This window comes from Bidens hawaiensis, unplaced genomic scaffold (genome assembly GCF_021521415.1).
Source record: "Bidens hawaiensis isolate Kalapana, Puna unplaced genomic scaffold, B.hawaiensis_p1.1 tig00419630_1, whole genome shotgun sequence".
In the NCBI taxonomy this organism is placed as follows: domain Eukaryota; kingdom Viridiplantae; phylum Streptophyta; class Magnoliopsida; order Asterales; family Asteraceae; genus Bidens; species Bidens hawaiensis.
The window spans coordinates 87166-109499 of NW_027504916.1; positions in this window are offsets into that span (position 1 = coordinate 87166).

Genomic DNA, 22334 nt, shown 5'->3' on the forward strand with positions numbered 1-22334 from the left:
GGTCGAAACGGGTTATGGGTCGGAACGGGTAAATTAAAAAAAAGGTTGTTTTGGTTCAGGTCAAAAAGGATTAGGGTCAACGGGTTCGGGTCGGAATGAGTCAAAATGGGTTTTGCGTCGGGGTTTTTATTTAACGAGGACACATATGAAACTTTTTTTTTTACATTTTTTATTTTCAATTTATATTTTGAGTTGAGCCGAAACCGAAACAAAATACCAACACTGAACTGAACTAATCGAAACCGAAAAAATCGATCAAAATGAAACTAAAACACTGATACCGAACAAAATTGAAACTGAAAAAACCGACCAAAACGAAACAAAAAAATACCGAAAACGAATCCGAAATCGACTAAAAAGAAACCAAAACCCAACCGTCCAATGCGCAAATTTGTGTCGGCTCGAAACCTGATCCGAGTCAAAACCTCCAATCCAAAACCCGTTTTGACCCAAACCTACCACTTTCCCTTAAGACGCTAACCCACATTAACCAATATCTTTAAATTTGTCGACCCATTTTGACCCGAAAATAAGAAGGTGGGATTTCAACTGACCATTTAGTTAAAATCTATCTATATAATTTTTAAAACAACCCAAATTTGACCCATTTAAAATGGTTTGGGTCAAGATTATCACCCCTACTAAAATTGCAGAGACCAAGATAGCCAACAACAACATTTAAGCATCACTAGTATATTATGATCGGGTCAAAGGGTTGGATACGGGTCAACAAGGATTTCGTATTAGTCACATGTTTTTAATGTTTAACTAGTTATAGGTCAATTACTTGTTTGTTGGGTCACAAGTTGAATCTTGGCAATTAGTTGGTAGGATGTGCATGTCCACGTAGTGTCGCATCAACTTATTTATAGTTTTGAGCATGAATAAAATATGAGTTTCAATAGAAAATATTCATTTTTTTTTTCTTTTTTCAATAAGTAAAATCAAGTTTTATTTGTGTGTGTTATTGGAGCATGAACCAACATTTTGTATCAGAGCCTAAGGCCCGAGTGAAGAAAAAGTGGTCGTTTTGAGAGTCATTTAGAGAAGTCGAGTAAAAAAGAAACAACCTTGGTTTCTAATAGTCACGGGAAGGAATGAAGAAAATAGGGTCTTCATCAACCCTAAGGAATAAAGAGAGATTTCCTATGTTGACTCGCTAGAAAGGAAGACCAAAGCAACAAGGAAGAAGAAAGAAAGCAGTTGGTGTAAGAAAAAAAGACCTGAGTCGTAATAGACCGAATGACTTGAAAGAAAGACCTATGTGGTGAACAACCGGCGAAAGACCGCTACCAGAAAGTGAATTCCAATAGGAGACAAAGAAGGACGATAGAAAACAGACTAAAAGATAGGAAGAAAGAAAGCATCTGATGAATTAGGTTAGCAAGAAATATAAAGAAAGTCGGGTTCAAATAGTTGAATCCTTAAGAAAGAAAGAAAGAAGAGGTGCCACAAGAAAGAACAAAAAGGTCGGCGTCGCTTCGCAAGAAAGAAAGAAGGCCTCAAAAGAAAGATATCGGTGGTACTCAAAGAAAGAAAGAAAAAAAGTAGCAGGCCACAAGAAAGAAAGAAGCCAGGCCCAATGTGGTTTTAAGAAAGAGCAAGATCAAACCTTTTGGTTCATTAAGCTAGAAAAGTGATTCTGGTTTTTGCAAGAAAAGAAAGTGTTGAAGCAAGCAAGTGAAGTGGTGAAAATTATGAGTAAAAAGATCTGAACAACATCAGTATGCTGACTGACTGAATCATAATTAGCAAGAAGAAAGGTTTGAAGCAAGAAAAAAAACTAAAGTTAAAGCAAGTAGCACGAATCATGATCAAGATTAAGGAGGTCAAAGTCGGGTTGGATATGGGTGAGCAAGGTTTTAGTGTTAGTCACATGTTTTTAATGTTTTCACTAGTTATGGGTCAGTTACTTGTTTGTTGGGTCACTAAGTTGAATCGTGGGCTTAGTTGGTAGGATGTGCATGTCCACGTAGTGTCGCATCGGCTTATTTATATTAGGGTTTTGAGCGTAGATGGAATATAACGAGTTTCAATAGAAATTATTCATTCTTCTCATGTTTCAATCAGTAAAATCAAGTTGTAATTTATTTTTTATTAGGGCCTGAAACAACTAAACTCTCATAGAATCCTTTGATAACGAACTAGAACTCCATCGTGAACTAGATACTGAGCCTACCACTAACAAGGTTAAGTGACAACTATTGAGTACATTCTTTAATTAACAATCTTACCCCTGAGTTTAGGACTTGCGAATATTTACTTAAGGTTCAACAAACGGCAATAACAATTCACTACACCTAGACACAATTATGCTGGGATGAGAAAAAGACATAAGGAAGATTGGAATCTTCTCAACCTCTCTGAAAATGACTAAGTATGGAGTCCGAGCACACTCAGGCATCCCAGCAAGCTTTTATTTAAGTCTAGCAAGGTATTTTGCCTTCCGGGCAAGGTTATCTTCTTTAAGTCTTCTTAAGTGTAAGTTCGAGCACACTTTACTTTGTCTAACAAGGTTGTTCTTCTAGTCAAGCAATGTTTGTTTCCTAGCAAACCCTTAGTTAGCCAAGCTGATACCAAGTCTTTTGGAAGATCTAGCAAGGTTTATTCTTAATAAACAGTGGTCCCAGCAAGCTTGGACGAAGTTGATCAAGAATTTATCTAAGTACTTCTGCCGAACAAGGTTCAGCTAAGGACAAGCTACAGTGTTACCAGGACACATCGGATTGTTCAATAAGTTAAAGATAACAAATGGTTGAAGGGATCTCTGAAGAACAAGTTTGCTCGTAGGACTATATCGAGCAAAGTTTGATATGGTCAAGAGGATTGAAGTCTGCTAGATAGATATTTTCTTAGGAAAATATCCTAAGTAAAGTTTTCCCAGAGAACTGTTTACCAGCACACTTCATGGTTACCAGGTCTGCTTGAAGAAGACAAAAGCTGCAAAGCTTGCTCGAAGACCTATTTACACTAAGAATCTTTTGTATTTCGTTTGAATATGTATTGTCACTATCTTTAGTTTTTCTAGAAGGAAAATCAGGTGTTAGGGCAGGCCTATTAAAGAAATATTTTAGGGCACGCCTATGACACACCTAGACCTTACACCTGATTGTGATTTTGACGGCTGACTCATTCCTGCACGGAAATCTGCCTTAAAATCCAAACATTCCATTTCGAAACCCTAACTGATTTTCGTTGTATCTGACATAATACTAATGGCAATCTTTTGAGTTACAGTGATTGAGCGATATATACAGGACCGGCAAATTACCCTAGAAGTAACAAGTAATAATGTAAAAGCATTAAAAAACAAAAACAAGCAATTAAACTACAAATGAAAATAAAAAGATTACACTAATGGCTCTAACTTTTCTCAAAGATAATTGTGTCCCCCGGCAATGGTGAAAAAAACTTAACTTGCTCAAAAGGCTACACAAAATACAGAACATTAATAGACTGTTTTTAAAGGTAACAGAAAAAATCGAAAATATAGTATAGTGTAAGTAAATTAAACATGTAAACATGCAAGCATACCTATCGTGTATATAGTATAGTGTAAGTAAATTACAGAGAATCATTTTGTAGACGCATGGGCTAATAATAATAAGTTATCTATCATAATGTAACCTAATTGATTTTAATAAATAATTAACTAAAAAGACAAGAAACTACATTACAAAAGTTAAGAATTCTTAAGGAACAACGAATGCCAAATAAGTAACCATTTAGAGTCGAATCATAATGATATAATTGACAGGATGTCGATATTATCTATGGAACTACCTCAGGACTTCTCCTACTAATTGCAGGTAAGATGCTAAAATGGATTAATGCCCTCACAAGTTAATCCCACTAGAACAAAATTGTCATCTATAAACACACCTAATACCCTAATCTAGCAAATAGAGGATTTTATAATCATACGCGTTACTGATCAACAACCCCATGTAGTACAACCGGATAGCAAGTGTCTTAGTAGCTGGTAATGATTAGCTAGAAGAAACCCTAACTAGTTTCCATATCATTTTATTCGGACATTTCCCCTAGGTAGCTCACAAATTTTACTGATTATTTTACCGATGTGTTTGTCACTGATTAGGTTTCAAGCTCTAGAATAATGGACATCAATATGACCTAGAGATAAACCAGATTGAATCTAACTAGTATACCTTCATTAAAATATGAAAATAATCCACACAACTCAATATAACAAACAATAAACACATGCAATCATATAGATCACATAAAAAACTATTGAAATTAACATACATAGATATATCAAACATCCATAATAATTAAATCAAACATGAATCATCACATTTACACGGTAACTAAGTGTTGGGCCTATACTAGTTTGGTTTGTATAGTTTTGGGTTTATTAATGTTACGTTTTGGGCTTCTATGTAAACCAAGATCCTAGTAATCTCGGTGGGCTTGGGCTTTTGTTGGGTTAGGGTGTAGTCCCTATATACACATGCATTATATCTACGATTAAGGCTGGCCGTTCATTATCATTGTTGAACGAGATCATTTGTATAAGTTTGTGCTTAAGAACTTGACGTAATATTCGCGTGTTTTGAAGCATCTCTTGTTTGTTCTTTACGTGCTTAATTGTTTCTCTTGAATCATCTCGTGTTATTTTCTGCATAACAACGAGATCGTTGATATCACATTGAAAGATTCGTTTCTAAGGACTTACAATTGGTATCAAAGCCTATTGACCTATTCTAGGCTCGGTTGTGATATCATAGATTCAAGGTTTTAGTGTGTTGATCATCTTGGTGGATTTGATATTTATTTTTCTAATGAACCTTGCGTCGGAGAAGAAGAAGAGGTATTTTTGGTCAAAGATTGAGTGCTCTTTGGAAACAATTCAAATTCCACTAATCTCGGGATTTAGTTGTTGCCAAAACTAATTGGTCAAATCATTCTCGGGCAAAATAAGGATTTCTCGGGAAAATTTGATTGTTTTTGGTCAAATATTCAGTGTTCTCGGGAATATTTGTTAGTTCTCGGTGTAATCTCAGTGTTCTTGAGAAGATTTGTTAGTTCTCGGTGGAATTTCATTGTGTTTGGTCAAATATTAGTGTTTTCGGGAAGATTTGGGTGTTCTCGGTCAACATAGTTCTTGGTCAGAATTGAGTGCTTTCATTAGACTCTGGTTGTTCTCGGTCAACAATAGTTCTTGGTCAACAAGGTTCTCGATCAAATTTTGTTTTCAGCTGGAATATATACTTGGGCCTGATCAGCTTGGGCCATAGGAATTTTTAAGAAATTTCTTGGACTTTGTTACTGACAAATTTTTAAATTTTAATTAAAATAGATCAAATACCTAATGGATCAACTAATGCTACACTGCATCAAGAGCTGGACTCCGTAATGGTAACTGTTAGGGCATAGAATTTATGCTGAGGATCCTCTATTCTTGAGTAACTTATGGATCAATTATCCTTGTGATATGTTCCAGGTTGTGAAGGATCAAGGATTCTCGGTATTATCTGTTTACTAATGATTGTGTTTGAGTGGTGTTGTGTTTGATAGGTACAACGGCTCTATGACTAAGTCCACCTCATATTTCGCTACTGAAGACTCCTAGCACGTGGTCAAAGGACATTGAAGGGGTTAGTGGAAGAGTGGCGGATTTGTAGGAATAGTTGTTAGTTGTTATTTTTATTTATATCGAGGTTATGATCAACTAGGACTTCACTTTTGATCTCATGTTCATATAAACACTACTAAGAATTCTCTCCAAACAGTACACACACACACACTTAGCATTCTTGTAATCGTTGATCATAATCTCCACCATTTGTAACCCAATTTTTGATTAATAAAGTGGTGATAGACAATTTTCATCACCCAATGTTTTGGTGCCGACGATCCGAACAAGATCAAGGGCTTTTCCTCGTAACAAATCCTTGTGTTTGTGTTTGCAACTGATTATTATCGTTCTTATCAAATTAGCACTAATCCTCACCAAACGAATTTGGTTACATTATCCTTAGTAGATTTTTGACCAAAACAATTTGGCACCTACCGTGGGGCCATTGGTGCTACAATCCAGAAAATACCTTATCAATATTCAACTTTTCATACCCTTATCACCATCAATGGCCTCTTAACAATCTTCTGCTTCATCAACCATGCCTTTCTCAGTTTCACTCCCACCGAGATCCTCAATGCCAATGCCTCCTCCAATTGCGGGAGCACCAAGGGCTACCACTGCCGGAAACAAGACGCAACTACCAGTCTTTCAGAGCTCGAAAACCACTGCTACCACTTCGATGGTTAATTCTAATAATGATGTTTCTGCTATGTTTTCGTAGGTTAAAGCATACATGGAGCAGTAAAGCAAGACTAACCAGAGGATCCTTCGGGAGATAGAAGACCTCAAGAGGACTAAGAGACCATCAGAGGATCAGACTCCATTGATGCATAAGATGCTTGATTTTACCACTCCAGGATCCTTGGCTCAACTTAATCAAGGATCATTTATCCTTCAACAGGGGTCCATGGGTCAGCAGGTTTAAGGATCCTCGATCTTTCAGCAAGGATCATCTATCCTTTAACCAGGATCCTCTGGGTTGTGTCAGCCTCAAGGATCCTTCTTCCAGGATCTAGGAATTCAACATCAGAGGTCTTCAGAGGTCCATGAAGGAGATATTATCCCCATGCAAACCATTGCCTCTGGCGGGCCAACTCCTATTGCAGACGCTTCTTACCTCAGCTATTGGTCTGGGATGCCAACATTCACGCAACAAAGAGGTAACATATATAATCCTATATCCGTATATGCTAATCTTGGTTCTATGCAGGGTGCATGTATCAACCAAGCTATGGCTAAGGAACTGCAGAAGCTTAAGGATATGATATCCAGCTAACCAGGGTAGTCCGACCAATCCCTGAAATACCAGAAGGAAGCCACAAGTTGTCCAGATTTGCTCCACCTATTTGTGACGCTGAAATCCCAACTCAGACCCCCAACATGAAGGTGTATGATGGAACAACTTATCCCGAAGAGCATGTGGCTCAATACAGGGAGAGGATGGAGATTAATCTAATCCCTAAAAAACTCAAGGAGGCTTGTCTATGCAAGGGTTTTGGATCCACACTAACAGGATCTGCACTTAAATGGCTGCTAAGTCTTCCTCCATTTTATGTTACTTCTTTTTCGCATTTAGTTAACTTGTTCAACAGCCAGTTTTCTTGTAGTAGGAATTTAAAAAGTTAACTAGTGATTTGTATAGAATTGTCTAGCCTTATGATGAATCCCTTAGGGATTTTGTTACAAGGTTTGGCAGGGAAGCCCTAGAAATGCCTAATCTTGATATGGCTACGGCTGTTGAAGCATTCAAGATGGGACTTTAAAGGGGCTCCTCTTTTATGATGATCTTGTGATAACTCCTTGCAGGACCTTAGATGAAGTCAGAAACAGGGCACTCAGATTCATATGGCTAGAGGATGACAAGAGGATCCAAGAACGGTTAGGGGCTCAAACGAAGCAAGAATCCCCTGACAAGAAACAAGGATCCTCGTTCAGGAATAAAAACTCAAAGCCCTACACCAAATTCAACAATCAAAATGTTTGCGTTGTCAAAAAAGGAGATGATGATAATGACGATTACCCAAGCATTTCTGAATATTGCTTCTCTGTGGATTACTCATGGTTTAATTTGTGCCATGAAAGATCTAGGAGAGAAAGCGAGGTGGCCTCGGAAAAACGAGAAAATAACATCATTCAAAGACAAATCCAAATGGTGTGCATTCCATGAGGATTTCAGCCATCAGACTGATGATTGTATTGGTTTATGGAAGGAAATTGGATACCTCCTAAGAAATGGCCATTTCAAGGAGCTCTTGGAAAGAAAGAATTTCAGGATCCAGGATTCTAAAGAGGTCCCACAAAAAGCAACTCTGCCCCCACTAGATGCACAAGTAATCAAATTCGTCTCTGGTGGCTCAGATATATATGTGGTACTTCTTTCTCCTCAGCAAAAAGACACGCCAAAGAAACCAATTTGGAGAACGGGGAACAACCAGTCATCTCCACTACTTTGACGACTGACAAAAGAATCTTCTTTGATGGAGAAGATAAGACAAGCATACAGGATCCTCACCATGACGGTTTGATTGTAACTTTGTTTATTGCTAACCATTATGTGCGCAGGATCCTAGTCGATGGTGGAAGCTCGGTCAATATCATCCAGCATGATGTACTAAAGAAAATGTATATCTCATACTCGGAAATCATCCCAGGAACGTCGGTGCTAGTTGGTTTTAGTAGCGAAACCAACAAAACAATGGGGACATCAAACTCCCAATATACATCGAAGGGTTAAACTCTTACCAAAAATTTTGTGTTATTGACAATCTGTCTTGTTGCAATGTTAATCTTGGCAGGTCTTGGCTACATGGAATGAAGGCTGTAGCCTCTACTTGCCATCAGTGTATCAAACTGCCAACTCCTTGGGGAGTAGTAAGGATAGATGGTGACCAGGTGGAAGCCAAGAATTATTATTCTTCATCCATGAAGCCAACAGCTAAGCAGATGATAGCATAACAACCACAACAGCATCCTAGGAACGTTCTGGAGGCTCGAGAGCGAGACATAAAAGAAGTATCCTTGGATCCCGAGGATCCAGACGTGAAAGTGTTCCTAGGATCCAGTAGTATCCTTCCTAAAGCAACGAAAATCCACATTTGCCTATAGACATTCAGACATGATAGGTATTTCTAAGGAGGTAATTACTCACAAGTTGGGCCTTGATCATTCTATTAAACCCGTCCATCAGAAGCGAAGGAAATTCGCTTGAGCGGAACGTGATCATACAAGAAGAAGTTGAAAAACTTCTTAAGGCCGGCATGATCAGAGAGGTTAAGTATCATCGATGGTTGGCTAATGTGGTTGTTATTTCTAAAAAGAATGGAAAGTGGAGGGTGTGTGTCAATTTAACTGATTTAAACAAAGCATGCCCCAAGGATCCTTTCCCGTTACCACATATAGACTCCATGGTGGATGCAACGACAGGACATGAGATGCTTACCTTTATGGATGCTTCCTCTGGATTTCAACAAATTTAGATGGAACCATCTGATCAGGAGGATACAACATTCATGACTCCTACCAGCATATACTGTTATATTGCTATGTCATTTGGACTAAGAAATGTAGGGGCAACATATCAAAGATTGGTTAACATGACGTTCAAGGATCAGTTAGGCAAAACTATAAAAGTCTATATAGATGACATGGTGGTGAAGTCGAAGAAGGTTAAGGATCACCTCAAATATCTTGAAGAAGCATTCAATATCCTGGATCAATACAACATGAAGCTGAACCAGTCAAAATGCCACTTTGGTGTTAAGGCTGGGAAATTTCTAGGATACATGGTGACCAAAAGGGGAATAGAAGCGAGCCCCAAGCAGATAGAAGCCATCATTAATTTAAAGTCTGATGTGAATGCTAAAGATGTGCAAAGACTGACGGGAAGAATAGCTGCTCTCAACAGATTCATTTCCAAATCCTCAGAGAAGTGCAAAGGATTCTATGATATTTTGAGGAAAAATAAAAAGTTTGAATGGACTCAAAGGCATGAGGATGCACTGAAGGCTCTTAAGGATTATATATCCTCAGCTCCTTCTTTGATGAAGCCAATAGATGGTGAGCCGTTGTCCCTGTACTTAGCTGTGTCAGGTAATGCAGTCAATGTTGTTATGGCCAAGGATCATGAAGGACAACAGCACCCGGTATACTATGTAAGTAAAAGCCTCTTAGATGCAGACGTCAGGTATTCTCACCTTGAGACACTATTTTGAAACACATACTATTATTTTAAGAACTAATTATCTTGTTAAGAATGTGCTTAGAAAACCAGAATTGTCAGAAACGATGGGCAAATGGGTTGTGAAACTAAGTGCATATGATATTCAGTATGAGTCCAGAACATGCATTAAGTCACAAGCGCTTGCAAACTTTGTGGCTGATTTCAGTAGTGACATGCAAGAGGAAGCTGATTTGGAAGTTCAGCAACTGGAAGAAACCAAGGATCCTTGGATCCTCTTTACTGATTGAGCATCCAACGTATGAGGAACAAGATTGGGTATCCTACTGAAATCACCACAGGGGGACATAAAACCTAGTCCATTACATGTGCATTTCAAGCCACCAACAATGAGGCAGAATATGAAGCACTTATTGCAGGTTTACTTTTAGCCAAACAGATGAGGATCATGTATCTTCAAGTTTATATAGACTCTTTACTATAACTAACCACTTTGATGGTTCTTATACCGTGAAAGGAATTAGCAAAATCCTTCGAGTCGTTTAGTATCATACAAGTACAAAGAGAAGAAAATGCTGGGCAGATGCCTTAGCAAACTTAGCATCATCATTAAAGATCCCAGATGATGTAAAGATACCTATCATTTATATACTGTCTCTGGCAATTGGAGAACAGAAAACTATGGAGTTTACAGTGGATTGCACAGAAGAACTTAAGGATCCGTCATCCTCCCCAAAAGCAGGATCTTGGATCCTTCAAATCAAGAAATTCCACCAAGATGGAGAAATCCCTACGGGGGAAAACCCTAAAGCTTTTAGGTTGAAGGTATCACAATTTATTATTTTACAAGATATTGTGTATAGAAAATCTCTTGCAGGTCCCTATTTGAGATGCATCAAGGATCCTGAAATACAAGAGGTACTCCAAGACTTCCACGAAGGCGATTGTGGCAACCACACAGGGGGGAGAGCATTATTCTCAAGGATTATGAGAACAGGATACTACTAGCCAACTATGAAGAGAGACGCCATGGAGTATTCAAAGAAGTGTGATTCATGTCAAAGACATGGCAATATTCTACATCAGCCAACAGAGCTATGTATCCTATATCATCATCATGGCCTTTCATGAAGTGGGGCATGGATATCATGGGTAAGCTGCCTAAGGCACCAGGAGAAAAAGTATTCATGCTTTCAATGACTGATTAATTTTCAAAATGGATAGAAGCAGAAGCTTTTGTTCAAGTACACGAAAAAGAGGTGATATCTTTCATTAAAAGAAATATTATTATTAGATTTGGTATCCCTTCGGAGATTATTTGTGACAATGGTTCCCATTTTATCGGGAAAAGAACCATTAATTTTTGTGACAGCTGGGGCATCAAAATGATTACCTCTACTCCAGTTCAACCTCAAGCTAATGGCCAGGCAGAGTCTAGTAACAATATTATCATCGATAACTTGAAGAAGAAACTAGGATCCAAGAAAGGCAAGTGGGCCGAAGTGTTACCTTATGTTCTTTGGGCTGACAGGATAACACCCAAAAATGCAACTGGTCAAACACCTTTCTCATTGGTATTTGGCTCAGAGGTTGTAATCCCTACAGATATGGTGGTCCCTACTACTAGAACAAGCATTCGTGATCCTGAGGTAAATAATGAAATCCTTCTCGAAGACCTGGATACTGTTGAAGAACTTAGAGACCTAGCCAAAATCAGAATGGCAGCATATAACAAAGGGTAGCTGGGGCATACAACAAGATTAAAAGGATCAGAAGATTTCAAGAAGGAGATATGGTCTTGAGGAAAGACTTCCAAAATACAACCAATCCAACAGATGGAAAGCTAGCACCTAAGTGGAAAGGTCCCTATCTGATCGAGTCAGAGGCAGGAAATGGAGCATATCATTTTCCCTCTATGGAAGGCAACAGGTTACCAAGAGCATGGAATGCTATCCATCTTAAGAATTATTTTTTCTAGTCAGGATCCAGTATCCTTAGAAAATCAAGCATCCATCAAGGATAAAAAATCCTCTTAAGGATCGAGGATCCTAAAATTGGTAATATCTCTCTAATCACTTATTCATTTCAGATTTTTATTATTAAGGATAATGTATTCTTAACATTTTTCTTTTCCAAGTTTCAATTAACAATGCAGGATTCTAGTTAAAGGTTCAATAGCTAAGAGGTTGGCCACCTCTCCTTCACGTTTAAGGTACTTTGCTATTTCCCTTTGCCTAGCCCATGATTAAGGTATGATCCCCGATGGTCATATCTTCCAAGGTTTAAAGGTTTTCACCTTTCTTATAAAGTAGAGTTTCTACACTCTCACATGGAGCGCACGTTATCCAACGTATAGTTCAGGTCAGCGGGACCAGTACACACTTAGTGGCTGACAATTTCGTTGTCTTCGGCTATATGGAGGATCCTATGATTTATGGTAGACGTACCATACCACCCGTTTATAACATTTTCATGTTATCTCAAGACATAGGTTTCTAACATCTTCATGTTAGCTAAGGTTCTAGCGTTTTCACGTCACTTACGTTTGGGCAATTCCCCAGTTGACATCCGAATCTTTAGGCCAGTCCCTAGTTTGGGCTTGTCCCCAGTTTAACACCAGTTTATTTGGGCTTGTCCCGAGTTTGTTGGGCTTTTCCTCAGTTTATTTGGGCTTGTCCCTAGTTTGTTGGGCTTGTCCCCAGTTTGATGGGTTTAATCCTGATTAATATCATAAGTTGTTTGCATCAGTTATCATAAGTTCAAATTGCTAGAATCACAGAAGGATCAATACTTATGGATTCGGGATCCTTAACTCATTTGTTGCAGAAGAATCAACATATATGGTAACCTAGGTCTAGTTAGACCATATGGTATGACTTCTACTTATTGATTTACATTTACTTAGTTTAAATCTTTATAAGTTCTTTTTGTGAAAGGATCCAAGATCCTTAATCTATTTTTACAAGGATATTCTGTTCTTAAAACTTTTTACTCAAGAATATTTCTTAAAATTTTTAATAAAGCTAAGACTATATTAAACTTATTTTGAGAATAACAAATAACAACACATAAATAGTCAAAAGATTTAAATTATTATTATGTCACTTGGACTTACCCAAAAATCTTAACCCAGATTTCACCATTCAAAAGATGGACCATCAACCCGGGTTAAGCAAGTGATACTAACTGTTCAAAGAGTGCAGGAAAATAAAGACAGTGGCATCAAAGGCTTCATCCCCACAAACAGAGGATCCATCCACCTTTGCACCCCCCTAGAAATTGTCTTAAGGATCAGGGATCCTTCATCCTAGTTTCTATCATCCATTACAAACCATTATCCAATATCCAAAAAAACATTTAAAAAAAAAAGCGGGCTTGGGCCTTGTCTTTAATATCCTTCATCGCCCGCCTAAGCAGCTTCTTCACCATCTGCTGCTGCTTTCCCTTCATCAATCTCAACCGCATCCTTCGCTCTGCTTGTCCCAACCTCGTTTCCATCAGCCATCTCAGTATACTCTTACCACCAAGCTCCACCAAAGCCTGCTTCCACTTTTCCACATTCCAAGCCGATCTGTCGAAAGCAGGATCAGCAGCTTCAACAACCATCTTAATTCTGGCCTGCAACACCGATCTTGCAGCCCACATCTTCGCCTCCTCAGTGTCTTGCTTCACCTCCTCTTGGTGCTGAACTTCTATGGTGGATAGCAGATCCTCCAAGCGCTTTTTATCCCTAGTGAGCTGGGATAGAGCCTTATCCATCGCCACTGCTATAGTTCCCATTCCAGTTAGGCTCTCCCCCAGTTGTCTCACGATCTTTTCATAGTGATCTCTGGAAGCATTCACAGCCTGTATCAAACGATTATGCAAAGTTAGAAGGATACTTGATTCTTATTTGAAAATATCAAGATAAATGATCCTTAAAGCGATGATCATGTCAAAATGATTCTCTGGCTCCAAGGACCTTTTCCTCTTAGAAGCTGCCAATTTGGCTCGGGTGGTTGCAATTCTTGCCTCAGAAGTGGTGGCTGCCTTTAAAGCTTCTTTCTTGATGGCTTGAGGAGTGATCAGACTATCAATGTCCTCCAGGGAAAACTTGATGACGGATTTGTGAGATTTCTGAGCACTTATAGAGAACAAGAAACAGATATGTATTCTATTTTATTCTATTTATTATACAAATACAAAACTTACTTGACATGTTGTTGTTGGAATCTGAGGAGATTTCACAAAAAGTCTTGACAAATTTGGCCTGGAAAGTTCGGACTTCAGAATCCAGGGCAAGAAACCTTTTTGATTTATCTTTTGTTCCAGGTAAATTCGCCAAAGAAGCAAAGTTATCCAATGCAAAGAAAAATAAACAAAGAGAATCAGTTAAAGGAAGGATTACTTATCTTAAACCGTTCCTTCTTTAAAGATATAAGATCCTACCCTTTTTAACCCACTTTAAAGGTAAATCGACCCCACCAGGGATGGAGTTTTGTTTAACAAAGAAGAACTGATTCCTCCAAAGAGAACCATTCTGGGCTACTTTAGAAATTAGAATGGGCTGCCTAGGTTTTCACTTCAAGATGAATTGGTTTGTGCCATGGGTGTGTAAGTCCCGAATCTAGATCACTACAATTATGATATCAATAAACAAGTATTGGTGCGGAATACCAACACTTGGTGAATCAAGAAAACAAGTAAACACAAGAACGTAATAACGATATTGCTTCAAAACACACGTATATTAAGATACGTCGGGTGCTTAAGCACTTACAATACTTGCTCGTCCAACAACTGGTAGACGGCAAAAACTCAATAATAAACTGGTGAAAGAACAAGCTTAACCCTATACATGATATCAACTATATATAGGAAAGCCAACACACTGGCCCAAACAAACAAAAGCCCACCGAGAACACTAAGGTGTTCTCAGTTTACATAACAACCCATACCTAGAAGCCCCAACATGTAAACTAAGTACAAACCACATAAACTGGGCCCAACAATCTCCCCCTTGGTTTGTAGCTTTGTCTTTAATGCTCCATGTAATCTATATCAGCATCCTTCAATCCTCCTGCCCAAAACTTACATCTGATGATAGAGGCGACCATAGCTGTGTATTCTTTAGCAGCTGCCTCAAAAAGTGGATCAGCTACAATCTGGAACATGCTGAGTGTCTTGATATCCTTCTCTCCAAATTTCAACAAATCCTTAGGATCAACGAATCGGTATTTACCTTTTCCCTTTTGTAGCTTGATAATAACTGTGGCAGTAAAAGAATCATAGAACCAGAACCTCATGTTCTCCAAAGTGCCATCAGGAATGGCATCTGGCACAGGAATATAAGTAGCTTTCTTTGTGGGAGGCCACATAACATTGACCATCGTCTTTCCCGTCCTTGGATCGTTAACCCACTTTGCTTTCTTCAAGAAAGATTCTGCAGTTGTCAAGTTCGGAAAGCCTCGATCAACTTCACGTTTCAGAAAGTTTCAGAACTCTATACCACGTTTGTCATTAGATGGATTGGTGAATTGAGAATTTATCAAGTCACTCAAGTCCACTTTAGTCCAGGAACCAAAGTATTTCATCTTCTTATAATATTCGGTGGTTCCTGACTTCCTCTTCACCCACCACATATTCTTATCCGCATCAAAACCCCATGATAAAACTCCCGATCGATCACCGTATTTATCAGAGAATCCCATTTGAAGTGTAACGACGTACCTGTCTGGGTGATCCGATGATTCAACATTCTGATTCAAGTTCTTCATTACCAGTAATTTCTTCTTTCCTTTCTCAAGTAATATCTTCTGAATTCTGTCTGATTTCTCTTTGGTGATTGGGGGTGCATCCATGTATTGCTTTAATGACTCTGACTCATGAATGTTGTCTGCTGGACGAATAGAAGAGTCTTTGTCTTGATCAACAATGGGAGTTTGATGAACCACATCATCATTGCTTTTAAATTCATCTCCAAATTTTTGAAATAACTTCCATTGAAGATCAAGATACATCGCTCTTAAACCTCCCATACCAGACTGCAACTCTTTAATTTTGGAATGCTTGTCTGAGTTGCTTGCTTCAAGTTCCTGAATACGAACTTCTTTAACTACCGAATCTTGTTCGAGTTCAAAGACTCGACGTTGCAGTGCTTGAATGTCTACAGAGGCATTCTCAAGAACCACCCCTTTACCCTTGTTCTGAAAATAGCTCTCTTGCATGGCAAGGATTTGGGCAACCTTGCTTGATGTACTTGTACTTGACTGACCCTGAACGGCTGGGCCAGACAAACCAGAGGGAACATTTGTGGTGTCGGTGTATGGAATGTCTGTATCAAAGTCAAATTCACTTACAAAATCACTGGACAACAAATCTTGATATGTTGGCTCAGCAGCAGACGTATCTAGTTCAGTTTGCATTTCTGGAGCATGTGACTCTGGTTGAGCAGTTTGTTGTTGTGGGCTAGTGGTTGTTTCTGGTGTTGGTGTAAAGGTGGTTGTTTCGGCTTCACTATCCAACTCGGTAGATATCAGATCAACCCTTTTTCGTTTGTGATGGATGAGATCAGTAGTTGGTTCTTCACTATCGTCTTCCTTAATGTTTTCAGTAACTGTCTGAGGAGGTTTCAACGCAATTGACTGAAGTAAAGCTTTGGCAGCTTCAAGAGCTTTCAACTTTTCAGCATCAGTAAGAGTGACTATCTGATGGTGTTCTTCTTCATCTTCTTCGTCATCAGAGACTTCAAACGTTGCAGCACGTGGTTGAGCGGGTGCCACATGCTCGTCAACAACCTGAGCTATAACAGGCTCAGCTTCAGCCTCAGCAAATCGTCCGAATTTTACCAGAGCGTTTAAGCCCCGATATACCACTTTAGCTCCCTTTCTGGACTGTTTCATCAACCCAAAAGTATTGGGTCCCATTGACTTCATGTCCAAAGTTTCAACAGATCTGACCAGGTAAGTGTAATGAGAATCGAAGATCATATGTAAGAAATTTGGATACATGTGGAACATCTCCTTCTTTTTTGCTTTCAAGTTGCTCATCATTTCATTGAAAACGAACTTGGAATAATTGTAATTCCAATCCATGATCAGAGCAATGATAGCAGACATCTGAGTGTGGCTGATCTAGTCTGAACCTCCCTTCCTCCCCGAGATACATGTAAAGAACGTGTGTAATAGGTATCTCCAATACGGGTGAATTGGTGAAATAACTTCTTGATTGCTGGAGGATAGGTGCCTTCGTAACCCATTCTGGTAAGAACCTCAGTAACTTCAGCAGCAGGGTACTCTGTCGGGTAATCAGGTTGATCCCTAAACATAAGAACTTCTCTAACAATGGCCTCTGTGATAACGACTGGCTTCTTCTGTACTTTGGAGTCAATTGACACGACTCCGTCTGACCCTCGTGGATCAATTGACGCATTGTTCCAAAAGTCGGTAACCATCTTCTTGCATATGACAGGGTTCTCTCGAAGAGTATGAGAGATCCTGCAAGTGTTGAGTCCGACTATCATCGACTTGAATTCCTTGTGAGCCATGGGTGGATCAAACAGATGACCAGCTATGTTATGTGTATCAACAAACTTTAACGGATTCTGATCGGCTATTTCTGCACCAAACGCATCAAGTTAGATAATAAATAAATTAACTTGATAGTATTTAAAATATGTCCATGTTTTACAAGGGATTTGAGCCATAAAATTGAGACAGATGCAAAGAAAACTCATATGGGAGCCCAAATGCACATTAGATTGCCCAAGTACACATCACAGTATAGGTTTGGGCCCAAACAGTGAGAAATAAAGCCCAGCTGGAGATATCTCGGTCAACAGGGTGAGTTCTCGGTCAACGGATGAGTTTTCGGTCAACGAAAGTCAATGAAGTCAACCAAGAACTGGGTTTCTCGGTCAACGTTTAACCGAGAACGAGGGTTCTCGTTCAAGACTTGACCGAGAACGTAAGGTTTCTATCAAGACTGGGGGTTCTCGGTCAACGAAAGTCAACCGTGAACTCCTTGACAGCTGGGGAAGAGAACCCCTTAGGTTCCACCTTGGGAAACGTGTAATCATCTTCAACCCACCGAGATCTCTACAAAACCTCCATTAAACCTGCAATTAGTCAATAATAATCAACCGAAAACACTTGATTAACCCCTAAGATGTCCATCAAAACCCTTAAATACTCATGAATCCACTGTTAATTCATCAAATTATCCATGAATTAGTTCATGGCAATCATCAAATAAGCCTTTGTCTGTATATAGATCTCATATGACCTTGTCCAATACCTGTTAATCAAATAAGAACACTCTGAATGATGATTAGTGATAATGGTTTCGATTTCGGCTAAGAAGCTTGAGAGAGATAAAGGTTTTTGAATTTGTGAAAATAATGAAAGTGATAATAAACAAAAAAAAAACTTAATAATACTTATACATAATTGAAACGGGTCGAGAACCCTAAATGGGCTCAAAACAGTGCATGGCCCAAGTAAAATATGTCCAAGCAGACAAATGACCCAAAAAATTTCAAAGCCCAATTTTCAAAATAAGCTCGGTTTACACAGACGTTTCGAGGAGAGTAGTTCCGGGAAAAAAAAAACAATAGACAAGACAAAACAAAATAAAGGTAACCAAAACCAAAAAAAATAAATCCACATTAATATACACAATAACTCCCTTGAATTTATAAAGTCAGGATCAAATTTCAGTTTTAGTAAAAACGCCGCCCTTTTATGAAAAGATCCGAACATGGAATCATATCGTCTAAGAGGCTGTCACAAGGATTCATGTTTAGCGTTATTATGACATAAAGAGACAGGTTGATAGCAGGTATAACATACTTCGCATGATTTTCATTTCATCATTAATATGATTAAGGTTCATTTCGGCATAAAGCTTAGATGGACATCACTCATGGACCTGTGATGCCTCCTATCTATCCTCAAAGCGTATTTGGCTTTCCCCAGATCACCCCAATTTGACTCTAACCCCCTAGTGCTTGATCAAAAGATTTTATAGATAGTAAACATGTTAAGCTTTAAGGTTGAGCGTTGGACTTACAATCCATCCGGACTTACAGGCCTTTCATTCGAGACATGACAGGACTTATTTTTGTGCCCCAACTCTGTAGCTCTAGTTTGACCCTTTAAGCCTTTGAAAACATAAATTTTGATAGAATAAATAAATAGAATAAGAGAAAACTCTTCAAAAATATTTTTTTTTGGAATAACATAATACAATGTTTTGGGTGATCAAGACACTAACGTGCTCGTGTATGACTGGGTAGTTGCTTTTCTGCCTATCATTCGGAGAGATGTGTCTGGAGACATGCACATGTCTTCAAAATGACTCTCCACATTAAGTTTAGCAAATTTAGTTTATATCACTTTAACTTTTACGCATCTGAAAAGCTACCATACACATCAATGATTGTTCTAGAGCCTTTTAAGCTTAATAACTTCACCCGTTAAGCACACAGAAACAATTTATCTATCACTTTCCAAAGGTTAGATCAATTCTCATTTTGAAAAATTTTGAAGCTTCTAAAAAGCTGTTAACTGAATAGTAATATCACTTCTCAGGGAGTTGAATAAAAACACACGTGTTAGGAATTCAGTCACCCCTGTCACTTTCAGCTTTCAGGTGAATGGCTATCCATTATAACCATAAGTGGTTAACCGGACCAAACATGCATGAAAACACATGTCCTTCCAGCTCAGAGTTACCGACATAATTTTAAGTGAGAGAATTCGAAACACAAAACACATCATAGTCGCATCGGGTGCTTTCAGTCGTTAGGTAAATGGCTATCCTGTGAAATTACAAGTAAAGCACCAGACATGTCCTTCAAACTTGAGCAACCGACATAATTTTAAGCGAGAATGAATCTTGAAAAACAAAAAGTTTTTTTTAATAAAAACGCACACACACTATTTTTGTCTTTTTTAGTTTTTCTCCCCCTAAATTTGTGCAAAAACAAACAACTAAGTACAAATTTATACCCAAAAAGACTCAATCCTCGAAACGAAGCATTTTAAGAAAACCCATACGCACATTAAATTTTGCTGTTTTGACTGGTTTTGTAAATAAGCCCGTTACATTGTTGTCAGTGTGGACTTGTTCAAGATGAATCAATTTTCGATCGAAACAGTCACGAATAAAATGAATTTTTATATCGATGTGCTTGGTTTTAGAGTGTTGAACAGGGTTTTTCACAATTGCAATGGCCGCATCATTATCACAGAAAATAGGAGTGTCAAGAAATTCCAAACCGTAATCCAGCAACTGGTTTTGCATCCAGATAACCTGAGAGTAACAAGCAGATGCAGCAACACACTCTGCTTCGGCGGTCGAAGTAGATACTGTCTGTTGTTTCTTACACAGCCAAGAAATGAGATGATCTCCTAAGAACTGACAACCGGCTGACGTGGATTTCCTGTCAATGTCATCTCCACCATAATTGCTATCAGCAAAAGCATAGAGATCAAATTCTGATTGTTTGGGATACCAAAGACCTAACTTTGGTTGTCCCTTCAGATATCTAAAAATACGTTTAACAGCAATTAAAGAGAGAGAGTTTAGGGTTAGCTTGGAAACGAGCACATTGGCAGACTGCAAACATTATGTCAGGACGACTGGCTGTGAGGTACATCAGAGACCCGATCATCGATCGATAATACGTTTGATCTACGGGACTCCCTTCAGGATCAGATGACAGTAGCGGTCTTTCTGCCATGGGAGTGTTAGCACTCTTGGAATCTTGAAGTTCAAACTTTGTCAGCATGTCTTCAACATACTTTCCTTGATGAAGTAAAATTCCTGTGGAGCTTTGGCGAACCTGTAGCCCCAGAAACGTTGTCATTTCACCTAACGAACTCATTTCAAATCTTTTCTTCATTACACCCTCAAATTCTTTGCACAACTCAGCACTAGTGGATCCAAAAATGATATCATCGACATAGATCTGGACCATAATCAAATCTTTTCCGACAGTTTTCCGGAACAATGTTTGATCGATGGTTCCACGCTTGTAGCCATGGTCAAGAAGATGCGCGGTCAGTGTAGCATACCACGCCCGAGGAGCCTGATGTAGCCCGTACAATGTCTTGTCTAGCTTGTAGACATGATTTGGTTTTTAGAATCAACAAACCCCGGTGGTGATCAACATAAATCTCCTCTTTGACTTCACCATACAAAAACACGGTCTTGACATCTATCTGATATACTGTAAACCCCATATATGATGCATAGGCCAGAAAAATTCTAATCGCCTCTAGTCTAGCCACTGGAGCATAGACCTCTGTGTAATCTAACCCCTCAACCTGACGACACCCACGGACTACTAGTCGTGCCTTATTTTGAACAATAAATCTGGTGTCATCATGCTTTTTCTGAAAACCCATCTTGTTTCGAGAGCTTTCTTTCCTTCCGGAAGTTTAACCAATCTCCAGACCTTTAACTTATCAAACTGATTCAATTCTTCATGCATAGCATCAACCCAACAAGGTTCTTGAAGAGCCATCTCAACATTCTTTGGCTCAATTTGAGAAATGAAACAGGAAAACATACAACTGTTTATGTGTCCAGTCTGACTTCTGGTGGACACACCCGCTTCAATGTGACCTATGATATTTTCGATCAGATGGTTTTTCTGGATTCTCGACGGAACTAAATGATCTGAGACATTATTGTTAGGTTGAAGATTTGTCACGTTCTCATCAGAATCAGTAAGGGGGTTCTTCCAGCCAGTTGTCGCCGTACTGTGGGAGTACGAAGTGCCGGCGATGTATTCATCTGGAATGGCATCGGGAAACAGTATGCTCCCGAATATCTGATGGACGGAACTCTCTCCCTCAACAACAGCAGTATCTTCAGACGTATTCGGCGAACAACCGATTTCTGAAGATTCCTTGGGCTGAGTGTCAGTTGAGGGTGAATCATTACTTAACTGAGCAACATCATCATCCAGTACCGGAGAAATGTGAGACAATATCTGTGAACTATATTTCGTAACATCCACTGTGGGACCACTTGGAGACTCTGTGTTAATGACTAGAAATACGTTGAATGGTTTGAAGAATTCGTTGTAATCAAATAGCCAATCAGGACCAACACGAGCATCTGTCTCATTTTCTTCTAACCAACGAACTTCATAGGATTCAATAATCTATTTAGTTGACTTGTTAAAGACCCTGTAGACTGTATTACCAGCGTAACCAACAAAATAGCACTCATCAGCTGCGGCCCCAAACTTTGGAGTAGATTCAAGATTCAGCAATGTGCATGGACAGCCAAACGCTCTGAAATGTGCGACGATGAGTTGGTGACCATAAACAATCTCATATGGAGTCTTCATTTTGGACTTGTTGATAATGACTGGATTCTGAACATAACATGTTGTATTGATAGCCTCTGCCCAGAAGAACAAGGGCAGTTTAGAGTCACACAACATAGTCCTTGCTGCCTCGATAAGAGTTCTGTTTCTTCTTTCAGCTACACCATTTTGTTGTGGTGTTCGAGTTGCACTATACTGATGAAGTACTCCCTTTTCTGAAAAGAAATGAT